Source organism: Balaenoptera physalus (assembly GCF_965194825.1).
Source record: "Balaenoptera physalus genome assembly, contig: HAP1_SCAFFOLD_559, whole genome shotgun sequence".
Classification (NCBI taxonomy): domain Eukaryota; kingdom Metazoa; phylum Chordata; class Mammalia; order Artiodactyla; family Balaenopteridae; genus Balaenoptera; species Balaenoptera physalus.
In genome coordinates this window covers 352160-375061 of record NW_028126174.1, presented here as the reverse complement: position 1 = coordinate 375061, position 22902 = coordinate 352160, and the positions used below count along the sequence as shown (strand labels likewise).

Genomic DNA, 22902 nt, shown 5'->3' with positions numbered 1-22902 from the left:
GAAAGATCCACTGACTCCAACTGTATGGAATCAGACCCTCCGAACAGATGCTACGGATTGTGTGTCCCAAGACGTTATAAAAGCTGCCCCAATTCTTACGCTTTATGAGTAGAAATCAGGGGAATGGTTTGCTTCCTTCTGCACCAAGCAGGCCCTCTTGCGAGCGGGAGTTCCGTCGTACCTTGGGCTCACCCTGCAGAGTTTGTTTTGCGATGCTTTCACCTGCCGGTGGTTTTTGAGCATGGGGGTGTGTGTGTTGGGGGGTCGGACGTGACTTGGACACCTCACGGCCTGGACTTAGTCATGTGCACCGGTCAGTTCCCTCTCAAACTCTGGAGAAAAAGAGTACGGGGTCGGCTCCCCTCTACCCAGGTTCTAAAAGTAGTTGTGAAGGAAGCTTTCACTTTATGCAGCCTTCAGTGTGGGATGGAAGCCTGGAGGGATGGCGGGAACAGATCACAGAGCTTTCGGAGGATTCAGGGCACGATGGGCAGACGTGGCCCGTTCCCCTACTCCGTGCCCACCTGGAGGATCCAGCTTAGAAATCACTCAGAGCCCCTTCGCTTCGGATCACAGTTGTTTTTAAGAGGAGCCATGGGCCTGGGATCCCAGAAGTACTCCTCTCTGATCCTGCCCAAAAGGCTCTATGCCATTAGTGGTGGGGGAAGAGTCAGGTAGACGAAAGCGTTGAGAATTCTCATTGGCGTTCTGGATAAAGGAGAAAATTAAAGCTTTTATGTAGACTCTGTTTCCAGCAATACATTTCATTCTTTGTCCACATGTTGGAGGAAGATAAACACTAATTTAAAGGTAATATTTGTGTAACCTATGAAAATCTCGGTCAAACGAGGGAAAGATGGAATCTGGGTTAATGCAGGACTGTCTGCTGCGTTCTCTCCCTGATTACAGGCTTCGGTGTAAGACTAATGAAAGAAAGCAGTTTTGATTTTTGTTAGACTCTTCAAAATCATCTCAGTAAAATACTGACTCTTTCGTTGTGTGGAAAAATGACTTCGAAAGGTTTCCTTTGTAAGAACTTAACATTTTGGTCGTTTTAACAGAATGTAGGTCAACAAAGTGTAATGCAGAATTTATTGCGTTTTTAAGACCCCCTCAAAGAAAGATAATTCTCATTGTAATTCATAATAATCTGGGAAAGTAGATTGTTCTGGTTTCAGGGACCCTGTATGCTTTAAATAATCCGGCCACACTCATCCTGGGGACTTTTTGGTAGCTGAGAGCTGTGGTTCTCAACCAGGGGCAACTGTGTCCCCCAGGGAATATCTGGCAATGTCTGGAGACATTTTTGGTTGTCACAGGTGGAGATTAAGAGGAATGTTCTTGGCTTCTAGTGCGTGGAGGCCAAGGATGCTGCTAGACATCCTACAATGCACACAGCAGCTCCCACCCCAGAAACGACTGGACCCAAACGTTCATAGTACTGAGGCTCGCAAACTCGGGACTCGAGGGTGTTTTGGAGCCTCACTTCATGACGTTTTAAAAATTTTATTTTTATTTATTTATTTATTTGCACGGGGTCCTAGTTGCGGCAGGCGGGCTCCTTAGTTGTGGCTCATGGGCTCCTTAATTGTGGCTCATAGGCTCCTTAGTTGCAGCACGTGGGCTCCTTAGTTGTGGCAGGCGGGGTCCTTAGTTGCAGCTCCCGGGCTCCTTAGTTGTGGATCACCGGCTCCTTAGTTGAGGCATGTGGGCTCCTTAGTTGTGGCATGCAAACTCTTGGTTGTGGCATGCATGTGGGATCTAGTTCCCTGAGCAGGGAACGAACCCGGGCCCCCTGCATTGGGAGTGCAGAATCTTATCCACTGCGCCACCAGGGAAGTCCCACTTCATGATTTTTTTAATGTAAGATATTATATATGCACAGACACATATACACATGTGCACAGGCATGCACTTTGTCTCTCTCTCTCTCACACACACACACAGGTACACACACACAACACTGCCACTGCCACTGTACACAGGACGTGTGCTGTGGGACTGTGCCTTGAAATCTGGTTTTAAAATGAATCCGCAGCATTTCCGCAGAGATTGTAATTTCCTGTGTGCTGCTGCATATGTCTCGTTGATGATGGTGGTGGTAGTGACATTAAGACCAAAGGGCCTCGTTTCTTCTTCCACTCAAGGGTGCAAAGTAGAGTTGATTTTGTATTTTCAAAATGTAGTTTACAACATTCTAATTTTTAGCGTGGCACATTTCAACAAAATTTTCTTTTGCACACGTAAGTTGGTTATGTTGCACTGTTCTCCTATACAACTTCCTGGTCCAGAAGCAGAGACGGGTAAAGAGAGAGGGGCTCTTATGCGAACATACAGCTCCCTGTAAATATGGAGGAAGAACTGTATTGGCACATGCTAGTTTTTGGAAATGCTTGTGTTCCAGAATGTTTGTGGAGAGGACATGGGACATTTGTCCATGTTCAGCTTTGCCCGTGGAGGTGAAGAATGTGGATTCACGGTGCCCACGTTTCATAAGCACGTGCTGTGCCAGGCGCTCAGCTGGCTTGGAGTCGTAGAGAACAAGCATATCACTCCCCTGGAGAACTTTAGCTCTTCGGAGAGGCGGGTGTGGTGCCAGTGGCCCCCATTGCAGGGGGCAGAGCTGGGGTGAAGGTATGGGTGTTGCCGTGTGCCCTGAGAAGGACCTGCTGGACGTGTGGGTGCAAGGCCCTTAGGTGAGGGAGCAGGGCAGGTGTGTGAGGCCCCGAGTGGGCAGGGCCACGTCATGCAAAGCTGGGCCCAGCTTGCCGAGGGGGCCTCGACTGTGCCTCCATTTGGGGCTGTGAATCTCGTGGTTGTATTTCTCTTGGCTGTGAGGTCACGTGCTTCTGGTTTGGGTGTTTTAGGAAAAAGAGTGGAGGCATTTAGGGGCTGGGCTGACCCCATAGCCTTTGAGGAAGGAAGATGCCATGGCCTTTCTGTGCGGTGGACGAGGGGCCGGTCTAGGACTCTGCTGCCGCGTAGCTGTGTGATCCTGTGAAAATCATCTGGCCTCGGTCTGTTTATCTGTGATGTGGGGATCGTAGTCCGTGGGAGGATTAGATAGGGTAAGACTCAAGAGTTTGTGTGCCTTCCAAGGCAAGCTCCTGTGAGTAGGAGCTGGCCGGGCTTGCCTCCACTTCTGGGGCTCCAGCCTGAACCGTGAAGTTCACAAGGCGGAGCCCACCTCTGCCCGCTCCCTTGACCACAGTTCTGTACAGATGGTGAGGTGGAGGCCAGAGGCCACCAGAAACAGGCAGAAATGTGTGGATTGGCCTAAAGCAGAGAAAGGCTACTACCACCACCGGTCAACGTTGTAAAAATGAACACTGCTGTTTCCAATCTCTGTTCCCGCCGCCGTGCCTTACTCTTGTGTCGTGTTTCATAGACTCCAGGTCCTTTTCACATTTCTCAAGTTGGTCCTTGGTACTTGTGGTAGGCAGAGTCATGGCCCTCGAAGGACGTCCCAGGCCTGATGCTGGAGCCTGTGAACGTGTGACCTCACACGGCAAAAGGGACTTTGCAGATGTGATTCCAGGATCTGCAGGTGGGGACATGATCCTCCTGAGCCCAGAGTCGTCACCACAGAGGTACGTCGCAGTGGACGAAGAGGGGGTGAGCATCAGAGGGGATGTGCCCAGTGAAGCACAGGCTGGAGTGATGTGGGCCCATGTGCCAAGGAAGGCGGGCGGCCTCCGGAAGCTGCACAAGGTCAGGACCCAGCTTCTCCCCTCCCTGGTGCCTCTAGAAGGAGCACAGCCCTGTGACCCACTGTTGACACCTGACCTCCAGAGTGTAACACAGTCAGTCTGCGTTGCTTAAAGCTGCTGAGTGTGTGGTCATTTGCTACAACAGCCATAGCATACTAAGATAGGGGACACACCCGTCTAGGTGCTCCAGTCAGGAGTTTCATACGCAGGGTCGAAGGGGTTCAGCTAGCAAGTGGTAGGAGGTCAGGGTCCAGGACTTTGCTTCCTCCTCTTGCAGTGAGACATACAGCCTGGCGGTGTTTGCTGTTTCCATCTTCCTAGATCCTGTTTCTGCCCAGTGTGACGTGTGCTGCCAAGATTGACCAGATTTGACCATGTTCTTTTGCAGAACCTGGGAAAAATAATAGCCCTACAAAATTCTGATTTTATAATGATGGTTCAGTCCGACATGGAAGAGTACTTTCACAGAAATGAGCTGACATTAAAGTGTGTGAGTTCCATACGTCTTTTTTTTTTTTTTTTTTCTAAGCAGGGCTGAAATTTACGCCATCTGGAAAAAACCCAACAACAGGTTTATTAGCTACTGGGCAATTTAAAAATATATAATTTACTGTCATTCTTGAAGCTTTTGTCATGTATGACACCAGAAAATTGGATTTCTTAATCCACTTATACTGAATTTAAAATCCACTTAAACTAGGGCTTCAGGTGTTACGATTCTTGAGTCCTAATAAGCAGATATTCTAGTGAGTTTCATCTTCTGGATTCTGTTGTGACTATAAGAAGAAATGTTTTACGTGTTCAGTTTTCATCTCAAACCGGCTGAAAATCATGTTATGTATAAATATGAGTTGATGGAATAAAACTTATTGTTCAGGTGTAATTTGAATGAGAAAGCCTATCTATAGGCCTCTTACCAACTTAAATTATGCAATTAGGCATTTGACATTAGAGGCAGTGAGCTTATTTAAATCCTTTGTAACAGAACAAATAAAGAGTTTTCATTTTTTTAAAAAATTGGAAGTTGTCTCTAGATTTTAGATTGTATGATAACAATGTAACTGTATGTTTTGTTGTACATTTGTGCACATATACATAGCTAATCTTTGCTTTAAGGATCTCAGAGAGGTTTTTTTAAAAAACAGCTTTATTGAGGCATAATTGACATACCACAATTCACCTGTTGTAAATGTTCAATTCAGTGATCTTTAGTAAATTTACAGAGTTGTGCAGCCATCGCCACAATACAATTTTAGAACATTTATCACCTAAAAAGAATCCCTGTGCCCGTTGGCACTACTCCCCTACCCATGAAGCCCCTGGCAACACAGTCTGTTTTGTGTCTCTATGGATTTGCCTGTTCTGGACATTTCAAACAAGTAGAATCATATAATATGTGTCTTTTGTGTCTGACCTTTCATTTAGCATACTGCTTTCTTAAATTTATTTATTTTTAGCTGCGTTGGGTCTTCGTTGCTGCACGTGGGCTCTCTCTAGTCGCGGCGAACGGGGGCTACTCTTCGTTGCGGGGCGTGGGCTTCTCCTTGCGGTGGCTTCTCTTGTTGCGGAGCATGGGCTCTAGGTGCGTGGGCTTCAGTAGTGGCACGTGGGCTCAGTAGTTGTGGCGCACAGGCTCAGTAGTTGTGGTGCACGGGCTCAGTTGCTCCACAGCATGTGGGATCTTCCCAGACCAGGGCTCGAACCCGTGTCCCCTGCATCAGAAGGCGGATTCTTAACCACTGCGCCACCCGGGGAGTCCTTAGTATACTGCTTTCAGCGTTCATTCATGTTGTTGTGTGAGTCAGCACTTCACTCTTTTTTTATTGTTGAATGATATTCTGTTGTTATGAATAGACCACATTTTGCTTATTCACTCATCAGTTGGTGGGTGTGTGGGCCGTTTCCACTTTTTGGCTCTTATGAATGAGCTGCTGTGACCATTGTTCATAGGTTTTTGTGTGGACGTCTGTCTTCATTTCTTTTGCGTCTATTCCTCAGGGTGGAATTGCCGGGCCATACGGTCACTCCATGTGTAACTTTCTGAGGGACAGCCAGACTGTTCTCCAAAGTGGCAGTGTCATTGTATGTTCCTCCCCACGATGTGTGAGCGTTCCAGTTCCTCCACATCCTCACCAGCACTTGTCATCATCTCTCAAAGAACTTCCTCAACCTCAGTTGTAAGGCCCACAGCGTCGCTTGTTGAGTAGGAAATGAGGGGTTTTCATCGCCTGCTTTAAAGATCACGAGTTCCTTGAAGAAAGGAGCTGAGCGGATCTTCTGTGTCTCTATAGGGTAATGAGCATCTCATAAAGCTTGGTCTGAGCAGATGGGAGAGCAGAGGAATTAACGAGTGATGCCCAAGAGAGGAAGAAACGGTGGCACTGACACCACCACCACCCCCACACCCGCCCAGAGGCCGCAGAGACTCAGGGCTCCTCGGGCACAAAGGATGAGTCAGGACGGGCGAGTCCATTCCCAAAGCCCCTGCAACAAGACTCGCTTGGACTCTAAAGGGACGGGCTGAGGGGTGAAACACTGGGAAGGAGAGTGCAGGTTTTCAGAACAGAATCCTCATCAGGAAATAGACAGCACGGCCATAGGACACGAAACCTGGCACTGCGGGGGAGTTGGGGCCAGATGCTGAGGAAGTGAGGCCCCGACAGGGGTGAGGTGAGCGAGCCCCCTTGGAGAGGCATGAAACTTAAGGAGGTGCTCACTCTCGGGGTCCCCACTCGCCTCCCCCTCATCCCACCCCGAGTGACTGAAGTCCTCCCTGCAGCCAGCATTGATGCTGCAGCTTCTCAAGCAGCTATAGAGACCACAGATGGATTGCACTGTACGTTCCCTGACGCCCAGATTATAATCCCTCTTAAAGGGGTTATAGCACAGAGGGAACTGGTATTCAGCAAGCAGGAGGCTCTATTTGGTTCCTGTGGTTCCTGGAACAAATGACCACAAACGTAGGGGCTTAAGATGACGTACGTTTAGTACTTCACGGTTCTGGAGGTCACAAGTCCAACACGGCTCTCCCTGGACTAAAATTGAGGTGTCTGCAGGGACACTTATTTTCTGGAGGCTCTAGGGGAAATATTTGTTTTGTTTTGTTTTGTTTTCAGTTGCCTCTTGCAGCTTCCAGAAGCCGCCTGTGTTCCTTGGCTCCTGGCCCCTTCCTTACTCCCTCTTCAGAGCCAGCCATGGCTGAGTCTTTCTCACATTGCATTGCTTGGACGTTGGCTGTCCTGAAACCCTCTTCCCCACTAAAAGGACTCCCCTGATTACTTTGGGCCACCTGTGTAATCCAGGATAACTTTTTTTTTTAGGGTTAGATTAGCAACCTGAATTCCATCTGCACTGTTAACTCCCCCGCTCCAGGGAACCTGCCATATTCACAGGTTCTGGGGATTAGGATGGGCACAACTTGGGTGCGGAGGGGTGACTCTGCTACCATAGATGGCATCGGTTACAGTAGTTTAACAATTTATTCTTGACCTGGTATTAGTCCCTACCGCCTGCTTTTCTGCTTTTCTGGTGTAGGAACCAGGGGTTCAGTCAGGAACTGCAAGGAGTGAGTTGGGTGTTTTCCGGAGCAGTGATGTTTTCCATTACGTATTTTGAGTGATGAGTTCCTAAACCTTTGGTTTAGGAAGATGTATGTGTGGCTTTGCAGGGGGAAAGATGAGGCAGGGGGAAGTTGTATGCAACAAGTTGTATGCAGCTGGATTGCTCTGGACCCATTCACTTGGATAACTGTGGCCGTGACATGAGCCAGTGGAGGAGAGGGTTATAGAAACAGTAATGCCAGATGTCCCCGAGAAGTGGGAAGGATGAGGCCTGGTCATTACACTTGTTGGCTGTGTGGAAGGAGTGGATTATTTCAAGACAGCAGAGTAGGAAGCTTCCTTTGACAATTCACGTGGTTCTGACCGAGGGCCGCTTCCACCACCTTTGCTGTGTTAGGCTCTCCAGATTTAATAACTTCCTTCTTCTTTATGCAGAAACCCATGTCTGGGACCTTAGCATTCCTAGCTTGTTGTTCTGGAACCTAGGCCATCTTGGTTGTTGAGTCGAGCGGCCATATAATTTATTGTCCAAATTGGGGCACTTCTGAGAGGGAAAGGCAGCACTGTTAATAATTACCTTGGGACGGCGGGGATCAACCAGGATCGTCTCAAGAAGAAAGACAGGTGAATATCTTGCTGTGAAATAAAGGTCATGGTTAGCTCATGATGTTTTTCCTGAAGTTCTCAACTCAAATTTGTGGAAAAGTTTTAATGCCACATATTTTGTAATTATTTCTCAGGAAGCCTGGAAATTTGTTCACACACATACCAGGCATGGTTCACGTGTCGTGTGTGCTGCTATTCTGCAAATACCTTTAGACCCTATTGTGATTAACAGAACCATAAACAATTTCAAAGGCACCTTGGAATTAACTGCCATTATGTAGTCTTGCTATTAGGTGTTTTCCCTTAAACATTAGGTAATAAAATGCAGCTTTGTTTTTTAATTTTTAAAAAATTTTTGGCTGCGTTGGGTCTTCGTTGCTGTGTGCGGGCTTTCTCTAGTTGCGGCGGGCTTTCTCTAGTTGTGGCAAGCAGAGGATACTCTTCATTGCGGTGCACGGGCTTCTCATTGCGGTGGCTTCTCTTGTTGAGGAGCACGGGGTCTAGCCGCATGGGCTTCAGTAGTTGGGGCACGCGGGCTTCAGTAGTTGTGGCTCGCGGGCTCTAGAGCGCAGGCTCAGTAGTTGTGGCACACGGGCTTAGTTACTCCGCGGCATGTGGGATCTTCCCGGACCAGGGCTTGAACCCGTGTTCCCTACCTTGGCAGGCGGATTCTCAACCACTGAGCCACCAGGGAAGCCCCAGCTTTCTTTTTTTTAGTGTAGGTAGTTCGCAAAAGTTTTTGACACTTACAAAATGTTTCTCCTTGTTTTATCGGGGCATCGCTTACAATACCAAGCAATTGAACGCAGTGGTGAAAATCACAGTATGATCTAGCCCATACAGTCGGTTACTAGGCAACCATTAGAAGCAATACTGTAGAAGTGGTATATTTATTGGCACCAAAGTGTGTTTACGATATACTGTAATGTGTTTCTGCGACCCCAGGAGACCCGCCCCCCAGTTGGGACTTGGAGCACTTCTAAGACGTAGCCTTGGAGTAAACTGGGCTGTGCGGAGATCTACATGCTGCTACCATATTGTTACCCACTTGTAAATTTGATTTACTGAGCTGTGCTTTGGTGCTGTATGGTTATCTAACACTGAGGGTTATTTTAAAAGTGACCCAGTGAAAATCTGGTGGACAGCAGTTACTGAGGGTAGAGTTCTACCGAGTCCACAGTTTCCTCTCTGGGACCCATGGGGGAAATTTTATATGTGTATCAAACTCTAGAGGCTGTGTTTTTGATATTTGTATCTCCTTCATTTTTTGGATACTGTGAATCAAGCATCTAATTATATTTGTTTCTTTGAATCGATGTCTAGGAAACTCAGACTCTGATTTATATAGTTCCCTTCCAACTGATGTCAGGTTGTGTCTGATGGCAAACTTTGGGTCCTGTCCTCACCTTTCAGCTTTATCTCATTTTTTCGTGCCATTAACTTCTGTTTGCCCTGATTTACCCGGTTAATTATGTTACTTTTGCTATTTTGTGCGTTTGTGTGTTTGGGACCCACCTCAAATCATTTTCTTCCTTTCTTTTCCCAGGTGGGAAATTATTAGGTATTTTAGGGAATGAGAGAGTGCTGTGTCTTCTTGGAAGTTGCCGGCTTACAGTGGCTTTTGAGTTCTGATGCGCTAGCAGCATGTTATTTTAATGTAGCTGCTTGAATGTGTGCTGTTGAAGTCCGTCGGGGCAAAGTGTATGTCTAAATTTAGTACGATGAGGACTGAGTCAAAAGCAGCTGGTGAGCAGACCCTAGTTAAACTTTCTAGGCCTTTCAAGTGTGAAAATTAAAGTCCTTTAGAAACCAATCTATGAAAGAAAGATTCATAACAATTAACATAAGTCCTGAATCATTTAATTTTACTGGGGAAAAAAAGCCATTAAAAAATAAATTCCTGGGCTTAAAGGTATATTGAATGGAGCGGAAATTCTTTTTCTGTCTCCACAAGAGTGGTAGAGCACTTTCCTCTAAACTCCATTGAAAACTGGGCCTCAGAGCCTTGATTATGCTTCATAACTTTAGTTGAAAAGCAGGAAATGAAATCAAGGTTATTGAAGTAAAAGTTCTTATGGGTCTCCCGCTAAACAAGTATAAAGAATTAGTGCAGGGCTTTCCTGGTGGCGCAGTGGTTGAGAATCTGCCTGCCAATGCAGGGGACACGGGTTCGAGCCCTGGTCCGGGAAGATCCCATATGCCGCGGAGCAACTGAGCCCGTGAGCCACAATTACTGAGCCTGCGCATCTGGAGCCTGTGCTCCGCAACAAGAGAGGCCGCGATAATGAGAGGCCCGCGCACCGTGATGAAGAGTGGCCCCCACTTGCCGCAACTAGACAAAGCCCTCGCACAGAAACGAAGACCCAACACAGCCATAAATAATAAATAAATAAATTAAAAAAAAAAAAAGAATTAGTGTAGGAAGAATAGCTATTTCTCGAGTTTATGAGAAGGAAAGATTTGGAGTGACTTTTCTGGATCAGTTCAGGGCCTTGGCTATTCCCCGTTAATAACAGCCCGTAGTAATGGCCTCTGATTAATTGCTTTGATGGGCCAGGAGCTGTGCTGTGTATTTCACAATCAAGGTCTCTATTCCTCCCGACCGTCGTGTAACGTAGGCGTCCTTCGTCCCGTTTTTAGAGGGAGAGGGAACTAGGAGGCTCACAGGTTCTTGTCTGGGGCCACACGTACACTTGGTGACGAGGCTGTAAGCTGATTCCGGAATGTGTGGACCACAGTGGTGAAAGGAGTTTTCTCCAATGCTTAGGTGGTGGTCTCTCTGTGCCAGGGAGGGTTCTCTGTCCTTTCTGTGCGTGTGCATGGTGGGGTCCACCCCTGATGTTGTTGTGAGGGTTCCGTCATTACCTGTCCCCTTCGTGCAGACGTGGAACTGCAGGCGTGGGGAAGCCTGGCCCAAGGATGCGTGCAGCCGGCCGGGGGTGGGTTGTCACAGCCCTTCTGGCCCCAGCTACCCCACTCCAGTTGCCAGGCCAACTGCATCCTGGATAGAATAACAGGACATGTCCGTATCACAACAAGAAGAGCTGCTAAGGCCGAGCTGCGTCTCGGTTCTCACGTTCATTATGGGACCCGAGGGGTGTGCCTGGAAGAAATGCCCCTGGCAGCAAGGCGTGGGGTCAGTGGGGCGCTTGCAGACAGGGTGAGAAGGGCAGGTGACTTGGAGATGCTACCAGCGATACAGTTCTCAGGGTCGAACGCATGGGTTCTCGGAAAGGCGCGAGGCTGGGGAACGTGAAACCAGCTAGGAGAGCTTGTTAACAGCCGGGGCAAAAGATTGGGGCTCGGGGGTGAGGCATGGCAGGGCCAGACAGAGTCTGTGGTGTGCTGAGGCAGCTGTAGACAGACTGGAGACGTGTTTGTTAGCTGAACTGCCTGAGCTTGCTGGTGATGGAGAAACCCTCAGTTTCAGCCTCAGGTGTGGCCACCTGAAACGTCTCCAGACATCTCTTGGGGACCGCAGTCACCCCCAGCTGGGAGCCACTGGTCTAAAGACTTGGGGGCAGGACTGACCCTCAGTGCAAACTGAAACAGAATTCCTAGTGACCCACCACCACCCAGTCGTTAATTTGACAAATAAAAAAATTTTTTTCCCACTTTTGGAAAAGGCTGGGGTTTAAGTCATTTTGAGGGCATCTTGTTTCCAAAGGGGGAAGGATCAGAGAGTTGCATAATTTTGGTCTCTGCCTTATGAGTGTTCTTGAGCTTCTTTCAGTATAGTGAAACTCTAGTGTATTTGTGAGAGTGTTGGGTGTTTTGGTTTTAGTTTTAAATTTTTATTTTTACTTAGGACATCTTTCTGATGTCCTTAAATAGGGAGGTGACACTTGAAGAAGCACTTTGGTTTGTGAATAGGAAGATGTGTTTGTGTGCCTGTTTGTGTGTGTGTGTGCACGTGTGTTTTAATACTCTGTTCTTGAATTAGCTGGTCATTGCCATTGGTGTCCTAGATTTTGAGGTATTTAGGTAAGCACAGAATTGAATTTGTTTTCCCAAAGGGATTTGCTTGCTGTGTTGCTAAATGAAATTGAGGACGGTACACTTGACCTTTCCAGGTGAGGGGTGGGAGAGTAGGATGTGTTTGCAAATCATAGAAACTGAAACATGAACACCGGGACCATATGGCGTTCAGAAACTTCTATGATAATTTCAGTGACTAAATAACGTGCTTGACAATTACATTTAAAAGTACACTTAGTGCTCATTGCAAAATGTGGAGAGAGTACTTTGGGAGTTGAGGAAGAGATTAATTGGCATTCTCTTCTACCCCATGGTACCCTCATTGTGTCATCTATAGACCAGAAACTGATGTGTCACCTGAAGATTATATCGATAGTTTGGTGTTATATCTGTGGGGAGAGATTCAGATTGCTGTTGGTTGACAATTTGCTGAATAAGAAAGATCATGCTTTCCTAATACTTAATTTATTTTTTAATAAATTTATTTATTTTTGGCTGCGTTGGGTCTTCTTTGCTGCGCGCGGGCTTTCTCTAGTTGCGGCGAGTGGGGGCTACTGTTCGTTGCGGTGTGCGGGCTTCTCATTGCAGTGGCTTCTCTCGCTGAGGACGGAGCACGGGCTCTAGAGCTCAGGCTTAAGTAGTTGTGGCTCACGGGCTCTAGAGCGCAGGCTCAGTAGTTGTGGCGCACGGGCTTAGTTGCTCCGTGGCATATGGCATCTTCCTGGACCAGGGCTCGAATCCGTGTCCCCTGCATTGGCAGGCGGATTCTTAACCGCTGAGCCACCAGGGAAGTCCCTATCCTAATACTTTAATGTATCATCTTTAAATGTTGTGATTCTTTTTCTCTCACTAAATAAAATTTCATGCCACTGAATAAAATTTAACGCTTACAAACAAATATTGTGCGACTGAGAGCTTATTAAAGTTTTTCGTGTTTTTTTTTCCGTTGATATTAGCTCTGGATGGATTATATAGTTGTAAGCCCAATTGGGTCATGTTATGTTACCTCTCTCATACCAGATTTTCATGTGACAAGTCCTGTCTTGGTCTTTGTATATGGGATTTATTTGGCATATCATGGTGTGAGTTGGGAAAGTGCTTTGCATTCGTCACGTGTGACATGTATATGGTTGAATCTGCTGTCGTGGGGTGATGGGTAAATGATACACATGTCTATATATATGTGCTCATATACATCAATGCATGCTCACAATACTGATTTTGCCAATTCTACAAGCGTTAAATACTTGTTATTAGTGTCATAATGCTTTAAAGAAGAAATCAAGTTTATATGTGTCTTGGTTAGTGTCTCTGTTTCTCCTCATTTGAATAACTCATACTTTTACACTGAACTTGTAAAACCTGCAAGCATAATAAAATGTCATTTTGCAGGAACGAATGGATATTAAATGACTTACCTGAAGAGTATATGAAGAAAATATGTTTCCCCATTGATTCTTAAATTAAAAATGAATGATGTTTCCTGACTATTTATTTCCCTGTACCTACAGTGCTACGTTTGTTTTTCTTCAGAGATTAAAAAAGAAGAGTGACTTTCTTTTGGTTGGGATCCTGCTGTTTGTTTTGAATGCACAGCTAGGGCATGCCGGCTGTATTCTGTACTCAGCCATAATAAAGTGGTTCTCAGTGATTCTGATGAAACAAGAGGCTGGTTGGCTTTGTGGCAGGTGCATAGGACTTGTGCAGTTTGGTTTTGTTCTGTTTTCTGTCTTGGTTGTTGCTAATAGATAGATGACAGTTTACGATATTTGTGACATTTGTTGAATGAGTAAGCGAATGAATGAATGCACAGAGAAGGCCTTGCGTGCTGTTCTAGTTTCTCTCCCCTGGAGCGTCCACTATGCAGAAGCAGTGTTTCTTGCCAAAGCATATGTAGAGAGCCGTGTTCTACACCCAAGTGTGATGGGGTGAGGGCTCCCTGACTGCCGTCATGAGGTGGCATTCAAAGAAGTTGCCATTAGCAACCTACCAGTTGTCCCTTGTGTTTTATTATTTTTTATGTTTCGCTGCTATTTTCTGCTATGATGTTGTGAGTACGGTACAAATTTCTGTTTTGTGAGGGACCTTCCTATCTCACCTCAGATGAAAGAGGGCCCTCGGTTGCCCTGTTTACACACTGGGTGTAATAAAATCCAGTCTTAGGTGCAGAGGGATGCTTCTGCTTGTGTGATATCATTCTAAAAGGTCCTCAAGTTCTTAACGAGGAAGGAGGCCCTAAGGAATTAAATCACAGAACCTTATATTGGAAATAGTAACGGCGGGGATTTAGAAATTGCTCTCAAGTTTTTCTTCTGAACTCGTGTTTAATATCATCTCAGGGTGGGTGCTAACGGCACTGATCTTCCATTGCTGTCTTTTTTTCCTCTTTAGATTTGTGCTGTCACATATGGTAGCCACTGGCCACGTGTGGCTCTTTAAATTAAATGAATTAAAATTAAATTCAATTTAAAAGTCAGGCCCTCAGTTGTACTGGCCACATTTCAAGTGCTCAGTAGTCACATGTGGCTAAATGAATACCTTACTAGATAACGAAGGTACAGTGCAGAAAGCTTTATCAGATGAGAGATGGTTAGTTAGCTTTTTGCCTAACAGGTATTCCAGGAAAGAGAGGGAGGGGAAAATACCTCAAGTCTGAAGAAGAGAGAAATTTCAAACCAAGTGACTAGAACAGTGAATAAAAATTCAGCACATCAAAAAAATTACTACATGAAGGCTCATCATCATGTCATTTTAGAAAATCAGGGATAAAGGCAGTATCTAAGCACTTTCTAGATTTAAAAAAAAGTCATAGGAAGGATTTTGAATCAGAATGACATCATGTTTCTTAAATTAGAAAACAGACTGAGCTTAGAATTCTATGAAAATTTATTTTCACTCAGAATTTTGAAGTCATTCCCTCACTGGTTGTTAATTAAGAGTAGCATAAAGTTGTTTGTCCATGTTCAGGATATCAGTATAATTTAGATTTCATACATCACTTCTCAGGAAGCTACTAGAGAATGTGTCCCATCAGAATGAGAGAGTAAACCAAGAAAGGGGAAGATTTGGGGTCCTGGAAACAGAAAGAGGCAGAAGGAATTCTCAGGATGCTGGTGTGATCTCGGGGCATCTGCTCTGAGCCGACCCACCTCTGACGAGTACAGACTGGAGCAGAGACCAGAGGAAGGTCTGGTGTGTATATATTTGGGGAGAGGGGGTGGGGGTGAGGGCAGGATAGACATGGAACTGTGACAGATTATCCGAGTTAAAAATTGAAAGGTTGTGGAGGGTGTTGGAGGAATTATCAAAGAAAATAAAAACAGAGGCAACCAATAATCCCAGGAAAATTTAAGAGTTGCATAAGAAAGGAATCATAATCACACTATACTGCTTGCTCAGCGGTACCGATTCCATTGTCAAAATAATACGTGTGCAGTCTAGATTTAACCCCCCAGATGTTATACTGTTGGGGAAACATGGGAGGGTAAGTCCAGGATTGGTGATGGGAATTTTAAAAACCAAAAATCCTCTTCCATGTGTGAGAAAATCAAGTTAAGTGGTATCTGACGTTGATAGGATATATTATAAGCAGCTTACTTAGAAACATGGAAGTCCATACTAGGGAGCAGTGCCAATAACAGAAACAGTTGTAAGGTTTGAAAGTGGTTGCTCTGTGAAGTAGAATTGAGGATAGATGGTGCTGGAAAGCTTGCCGTGAAAAAGGAGGAGTGTTTTGCCTCCCCTGTGTGCGTGTACTACTTTGAAAAGAATAAAAATGGTTTGGAAAATGAAAGTACACAGTATATATACCTTGGGCAGAATTATAGAAGTTTTAGTATGGTTCAGATTTGGGGTTCTCCACCTTGGTGATATTGACATTTGATCCAAATAATTCTTTGTGGAGGGGGCTCTATGCAGTGTGCTGTGGGATGTTTCGCAGCCTCCCTGGCCTCACCAGATGCCAGTAGCATTCTTCCCCGGAGTCCTGGCAACTAAAAATGTTTCCACACGTTGCCCCGTGTCCCAGGGTTGGGGCCGGGGGTGGGGCGAAATCAGCGCCATTGGAGAAGCACCGATTTAAAGGATTTAAAATCTGGTATGGAATGAATCATCTCAATATATAAAAGCGCTGGTCAGCACAGTATGGGCAATGCAGGAAACAGCAGCCTCATCACGCAGAGCTTGAACCCCACATGGAGCAAATGAAGTGGTTTGGAATTCTCTGGCACCGTGAACCGCCGCCGCCCACCCCTGCCTTTGGGACCAGAATGTGTCTTAGCCCCTGGCTCTTGGCCCGGTTAATTCAGGGCTCACTAAAAAAAGAAAAGGACTCAGGAGGAAACCGCGGCTCCTCTGTCATGCACCGTGGCTTCGGAAAACATATTTTAGATTTTTCACATTATTTTCAGGGTGATACAACTGAATTTCTCCAGAGTGGAAATGTTAATCATTATGGCAACTTCGGGGAAAAAAATGCGCGCTTTGGATATATTTCTCTGCTCAGTTGGCTGCAGGACGGAGATACATTCCTCCTACCTCCACCCCCTCCCTCCCTCCCCCCCCCTCCCCCAGCAATTCTTTTGCAAGTTCTTGGTTCAGTTCCTTGCAAGGTGTTTTCCCTTAGAATTTACAAAGGAAGTCAACAGGAAAACGGTTCCTCAGATTTTTTTTTTGATGTGGATGAAACCTCATAAATAATTTAATACCCTCATTTCACAGCTGAAGAGTCTCTGGTTCAGAGAGAGGTTCTTAATTAGGAGCAAAGTGAGGCCTGTAACTCTGCTCTTTTTTTTTTTTTTTAACGTTTTCATTTAAACAAATAAAATGCATGTGCACAGTAATGCTGTGGAAGGGAGACAGAACAGGGCAGTGAAAGGGATCAGGCCTCTGGCGTGTTTTGTCAGCACCTCCATACAGTTCAGCGTTCTGAGCATGATCTGCCAGGAGCGTGTGCCCTTCCTTGTCAGCTTAGACAAAATGAAGGAAAAAAAAAAGAAGCCGGAAGCTCACGAGGGGCTCCTGAACTCCAATTCCTGATGGTCCAGACAGAGCCCCTTTGGGGGGTAGGGGGTCTAGGATGACTCAGGAGCAAGTCAGGAAGGGAAGGCTCTGGTCCCCCCGTCTCCCAGCTCTTGTTGGGGCAGTCCTGGAGCCAGCATGCAAAACCACTGCAGCTGTCCTCACACTGGTGGCCCAAAGAGTGACGTTGGTCCGTACCGTTCGGGCGACGCCTTCCTCCCTCTGCTGGATTGAGGCAGCCGCGTTCTCTCCACCGACTGGCCCTCCGGTACTCTGCTTGCTGTCAGCATCCTCATTCCTCAGTACCGTGATAGCGAGAGCATCCCCCGATATTTTGGGAAACTTCCGTGCCTTCCTGTTGCTCCCATTCGTTGCTTCCAGTACCGCTCAAGCAGTAGCCCCTTCCTCTTCTACCTTGCCTGACTTCTTGCGCCAACAAGTGCCACCTCCTCCATGAAGCCTCTCTAGATTTCTTCCATGCGGAGAAGACGGCGTGCATGAGTCCTGGTCATCCTGTCAGCCGCGGTCCTCCTTGTCCTCCATCTCAGTAGCAGTTGTTTGCTGGTCTTTGCCTGATTTTTGAGAGACAGCTGTCACTAGAAGCCAAGAACGCCACACTATTTTGGATTTCCTCCTACCTTGCTGTACTCTCCTCTGTCTCATTGGCCAGGTCCTTCTTCTCAGGGTTCAGTGGTCAGTATATATAATATATGTAATATATATATAATGGACTATATTATATATATAATGGATTATATAATGTATAGTTGATTATATACTATATATGTAGTCAATTATATATATCACATATATAATTGACTATATATATTACATATATAGTCAATTATATATATTATATATATAGTCGATTATATATGTATAATCTATTCTTTTTCGGATTCTTTTCCATTATAGGTTATTACAAGATACTGAATATAGTTCCCTGTGCTATACAGTAGGTCCTTGTTCTTTATTTCATATATAGTAGTGTGTATCTGTTAATCCCAAACTCCTAATTTATCCCTCCCCCCTTCTCCCTTGGGTAACCGTAAGTTTATTTTCTATGTCTGCGAGTCTGTCTCTGTTTTGTAAATAAGCTCATTTATATCATTTATTTATTTTTTATTTATTTATTTTTATTTATTTATTTATTTTTGCTGTGCTGCACGGCTTGTGGGATCTTAGTTCCCTGACCAGGGATTGAACCCAGGCCCTCGGCAGTGAAAGCTCGGGGTCCTAACCAATGGACTGCCAGGGAATTCCCTGTATCAGTTTTTTAGACGCCACATGTAAGTGATATCATATGATATCACTTGTTTTTCTCGGTCTGACCTAACTTCACTTAGCATGACCATCTTGAGACCAGTGGTTCTCAACGGGGCGAGTATGCCCTCCAGGGGACGTGGGCAGTGTGGGTCAGTTTTGGTTGTCACCCCTTGGGAGGATGGGGGATTCCTATCGGTGTCTAGTGGGAAGAGCCTGGAATGCTGTTCAGTATCCTGCAGCGTAGAGGATAGCCCCACTGCAGACACAACGGTCTGATCTAAATGCCAGCAGTGCCGAGGATGAGAAATCCTGCATCAGATGCTTCCTTCCAGGCTCACAGCTTCAGAGGTCATGGTTACTGCCGGACTTAACTCTGTGACTGTGACCTGTCCCACTTGCTCAGACCTGTGTGTTTAACTACCTAGTTAACAGCCTGCTTGCAGAGCCAGTGGGCGTTTCAAAGTTCACACCTTAAAAGACTCTTGATTTCTCTTCCGCTCAGCCTTCGTGCATCCCGGGCAATGGCCCCACCGTCCAAATTTTGCTCAAGCTCTGAACCTAGAAGTCGTCCTTGCTTCTTCCGTCCCCTCCCCAGCACGCCTCTGCCCTACCGGTGTGTCCTCCGCATCGCACCCCCAGGACACCTCAGACTCTGTGCGTCCCTCTCCATCTCGTCTCTCATCTTCCCCACCTGCACTGTGTGAGCCACTGTGTTCCTCTGCTGAGCAAGAGCTGCTTCGGGTTTTGTTCTAAGAACGATGGGAGCCCCTGAAGGGTGTCGAAGTAGAAAGATGGTCACATTTTCTTTTGTCGTTCAGTCTGGTGCTGGGTGAAGAGAGGTCAAGAAGAAAGGATCAGAGTCCTTTGCAAGGGCTGCAGAGTCCTCTGTGATCCAGGAGGACTCACTTCTGCTGCCCAGTCCGCTGACCTTCCTCCCTGTCTCCCAGTCGCCAAGGTCGATCTCACCACGGGACGTTCGCACTTGCTGGCCACTCTCACTCCCATTCGAGGGCTCCCTCCTCGTAGAGCTCCATCCCAGCCCCCGGTGTAAACTCAGCTCCTTGTCCGCTGGTCCCTTGTCTCCCACTACCAGTTTGAGCGACATCACTTCTCTCCTGTTAAACGGTCTCGTTGTGAGTTTTCTGGTGAGTTTATCGTCACTGATCTCCCCTCACTGAGATCCCCCCAACCCCCCTTCTCACTGTCCGGCCGGGTAAGTGTCACATGACGGCAGACCTCAGGTGTCCCGGAAACCAGGGCCGCACTGAGCAGCGTTTCCGTCTTCCACAGGACTGGGCGTGTAGTTCTCAGTAAGCATGTGCTGAGTTGCGTTGAATCTAGAAATACCTGTGTTTTCACTTAGCGTGTTTTAGGATGCTAGAGAAAAATGAGAGATGGGTAGATGTTTCAGTGACTGGAATTCCCTGGGAATGTGATCACAGTCGGTTCTCAGATAGCGAGACTTCTGAACAGATTTGTGTGTGTGGACAGTCGCGTCGTGTACTTTACCTAGAGACGTAAGCCTGCCGTTCACCTACGGTGGTGGTCCGCCATCTGACGCCGTTATTATTTCAGCTTCTTAAGACCTCCTATTTCAGAAGTCTGCCTGCTTCGGGAATGGTCGAGAATGTATTCGAGATGTCTTCGTTGATATGTTTTGCCTGACTGGGTATTTTTTTCATTGACAGGTAACTGAAGACAGAAAACAGGCCTAAAAATAAACCCTAGAAGGAAGAAGGGATTTGCCTGCATTTGGCTCTGAGTAAGTGGAATTGTAAAATGGATTTCTTTCTTATTCCATAATGAATATCCTGTCAACCCCTCCACGTTTTCTGGGCTTAAAAATTAACTATTACTGTATTGGCTGTACGCACCGGAAACAGTGATTTCCCAGGATTTCTTGTAGTAGGTGATCTGGTAACCAGAAAATGCTTTGTATCTGCGTCGGCACTTCATAGCAAGCTCCTGTGTTATTTAGCTTCTGGAAGTCAGGAACTTTAGGAGAGAGAAGTGGAGATGGTCGTTAAAGTGCGTGTGCTTTCGAGGCAAGCGTCGTTGCTGCTGGTTTTTCCCATGTGCGTTTCAGGTACTTATTTTTCCTCAGATGGCTGATTTATAATAAACAGAGTTTTTTGACTCTTTTGCCTTTCACAGGCTCCCTTTGTCTTGTATGTGCCTCTCAGAATGTGTTTGGAAAATGACAGGCATCCACTGCTTGTGGACCAACCAGAATTTTCCATAAAAGCCTTGTTTGGTACCATTGTGAGGCAACGTGGCCTGTGCTCTAGGCCCCTGGGGAGGCGTTTTCCTTCTGTCTGAGCCCCACGTGGACTGTTGTGAGGGGTAGAGAGAACCCAGACTCACCGAGAACAGGGCCGTCTGGGTTCTGGAGTTGCCATCTTGGCTGCTGTGTTTCACCCAGTTTACAGCGAGGCCCGATTCTCACCCACATCAAGAACATCCTTTTCAGACCACCTTTTATGAAAGTCTCCTATTTCTGGGATGACCATCCTTTGAATCTGTTACTTCTGGAGCATTGTGGAGTATACAAGGATGTGTGAGGTGTGTCTTGTGTTTTGGGGTAAGGGATTACAGGTGCTGGAAAGCCGTGGTGTGGATGGGCTGTGCCGTGGGTGGTGCAGACATCTCCTGCTGTGGGAATTCCTAGGAAGGGTCTATCAGCCTGTGCTGGAGCAGCTGAGGAAGGCTGGACCTTTCTCTTGAAAGGGACACTTGGGTTGGGTTCGGTGCTGCATGGGATTTCAATACGTACTGAAGAAAGGCGTTCTAGACGGGGACTCTGTGGGCAAAGGGGAGGAGTCAGGAATAAGAAAGCTTTTATTTTTTTTAGGGAAAAGTGGATAGGCCAGCCTGGTGGAATGCAAGGGACTGGGGGGAGGGGCAGAAAAGGTATAAGGAAGAGGCAAGGACTCTGAACTCGACCCTGTCTGCACAGTGCCTAAAGGAGACTGATTCTGATTCTCTTAGCATTAGAGCTGCCATGTTTGTGCACCAAAGGTGACCTTTAGAACCAGCCCCTACGGGTGAAGAAGGATGAGTATATCATGGCAAAATACTTCTGTAACACTTACTGTGTGCCAGACACTGCCATAGTTTGGTTAACAACTTTATTGAGTCATAATTCACACAGCTGACAATTCACCCATCTGGAGTGCACATACAATTCAGTGGTTTTTAGTGTATTCACAGAGTTATGCAACCGTCACAGTTGATTTTAAAACATTTCATCACTCCCCAAAGAATCTCATACACGTTAGGAGTCACTCCCCATTCCCACCTCCCCCCAGCCCCTGATCACCACCAGTCTACGGTCAGTGTCTGGGGATCTGCTCATTCTGGACATTTCATGTAAATGAAATAAATCATGTAATATGTGTGCTTTGTGACTGGTTTCTTTTTTACTTAGCATAATGTTTTCAAGTTTCTTTGTAGCATTCCTTTTGTTTGCCAAGTAACATTCCATTGTATGAATAGACCACATTTTGTTTATCTGTTTATGAATCAGACACCGTTATTTTTGAAGACTTCTATTTTGAAGTAACGTTGGACTCAAAAAGAGGCTGCAGGAATAGTACAGTGAAGTCTAGAGCACCTTCCTCCGCCTTCCCCGGCTGATAACATCTTACGTGAAGGTACTGCTTATGGAGAGTAGGAAACTGACATGGGCAGTGTTGACACAAATGCAGCCCTTATCTGGATTTTAGCAGTTCTTATGTGCGTGCGTGTGTGGGTGCATGCGGACAGTGTATGAAATACAATCACGTGTAGATTCGAGCAACCCCCATTGTAATCTGGTGCAGAACTCTTCCATCAGCACAAGGAAAGCTCCGTGTGCCCCGTCTGTATGGTCACCCTCTCCAGCTCCTGGCAACAACTGGCTTCTCCGTCTCTGTAATTTCATCCTTCAAGAATGTTCCATAAATGGACTCGTGCAACGTGCGGCCTTTTGAGACTGCCTTTAGTGACTTAGCCTCCAGCCCTTCAGATCCATCCCAGGTGTTGTGTATCATTACCAGCGCCTATGCCTAGTATTCCACAGTCTGGGTGCAGCAGTGTGTATTTATCCACTCATGTGTTGAAGGGCGTCTGGGATCTTCCTGGTTTGAGGCTACGACAAACAGAGCTGCTGTGAACACCCACGCACAGGTTTCGGTGTGAGCCAGATGCTGTTTTCAGGTCCCATTTATTCCTCATGCCGTCTGGCGAGGTCGGTGCCATTGTTGCCTCTATTGCCCAGAGAAGGATGCTATGGCACAGAGGAGCCCTGGGCCTCCCCAGGTCATGTGGGCAGTGCTGGAGCTGCCGAGTTCGGAAGATGCAGCGATGGCATTGGGCTTCCCCACCTTCAGGACGCTGCTCAGGAGAGAGTTCTGGCCCAGCTGATGCGGAGAGCAAGCCACCCCGCGTCCCCCGCCAAAGAGAAGAGTGCCAGCGTCAGGGCTGGGATCTGAGCCGTGCCGCTGGGGATGACTCCCTTTCGTGGACAGAAACAGACCCAGCTCGGAGGGAGCCAAGCCCGCTGTCCTGTTGAGCCGCATCCCCCTTTGGAGGCCTCTGTGTGTGATCGGGGAGGAGGGTCAGGCAGCTGGGAGCCCGGGGAAGCCCTGCAGGTGTTGTCAGCTTTTGGGGTGATGGAAGTCAAACCCGCGGTCCACGGGGCACGCATCCGTGTCATTGCTGCCGAGAGCCACCCGGCTGCGCTCCCAGAGCTGCTGCCCACGCGCGTCTCCGGGAGCTGCCTT

The 22902-nt window shown here is 46.8% G+C and overlaps 1 long non-coding RNA gene across 1 annotated transcript in view; it reads left to right on the top strand.

Moving 5' to 3' along the window:
- The window catches only part of LOC309653534, a 250798-nt gene that overhangs the window by 36983 nt on the left and 190913 nt on the right, over positions 1–22902 (top strand). The window contains exon 2 of the long non-coding RNA XR_014259243.1: positions 19828–19901. This is a non-coding gene — a long non-coding RNA (uncharacterized lncRNA). The remainder of the gene's footprint in view (positions 1–19827; positions 19902–22902) is intronic.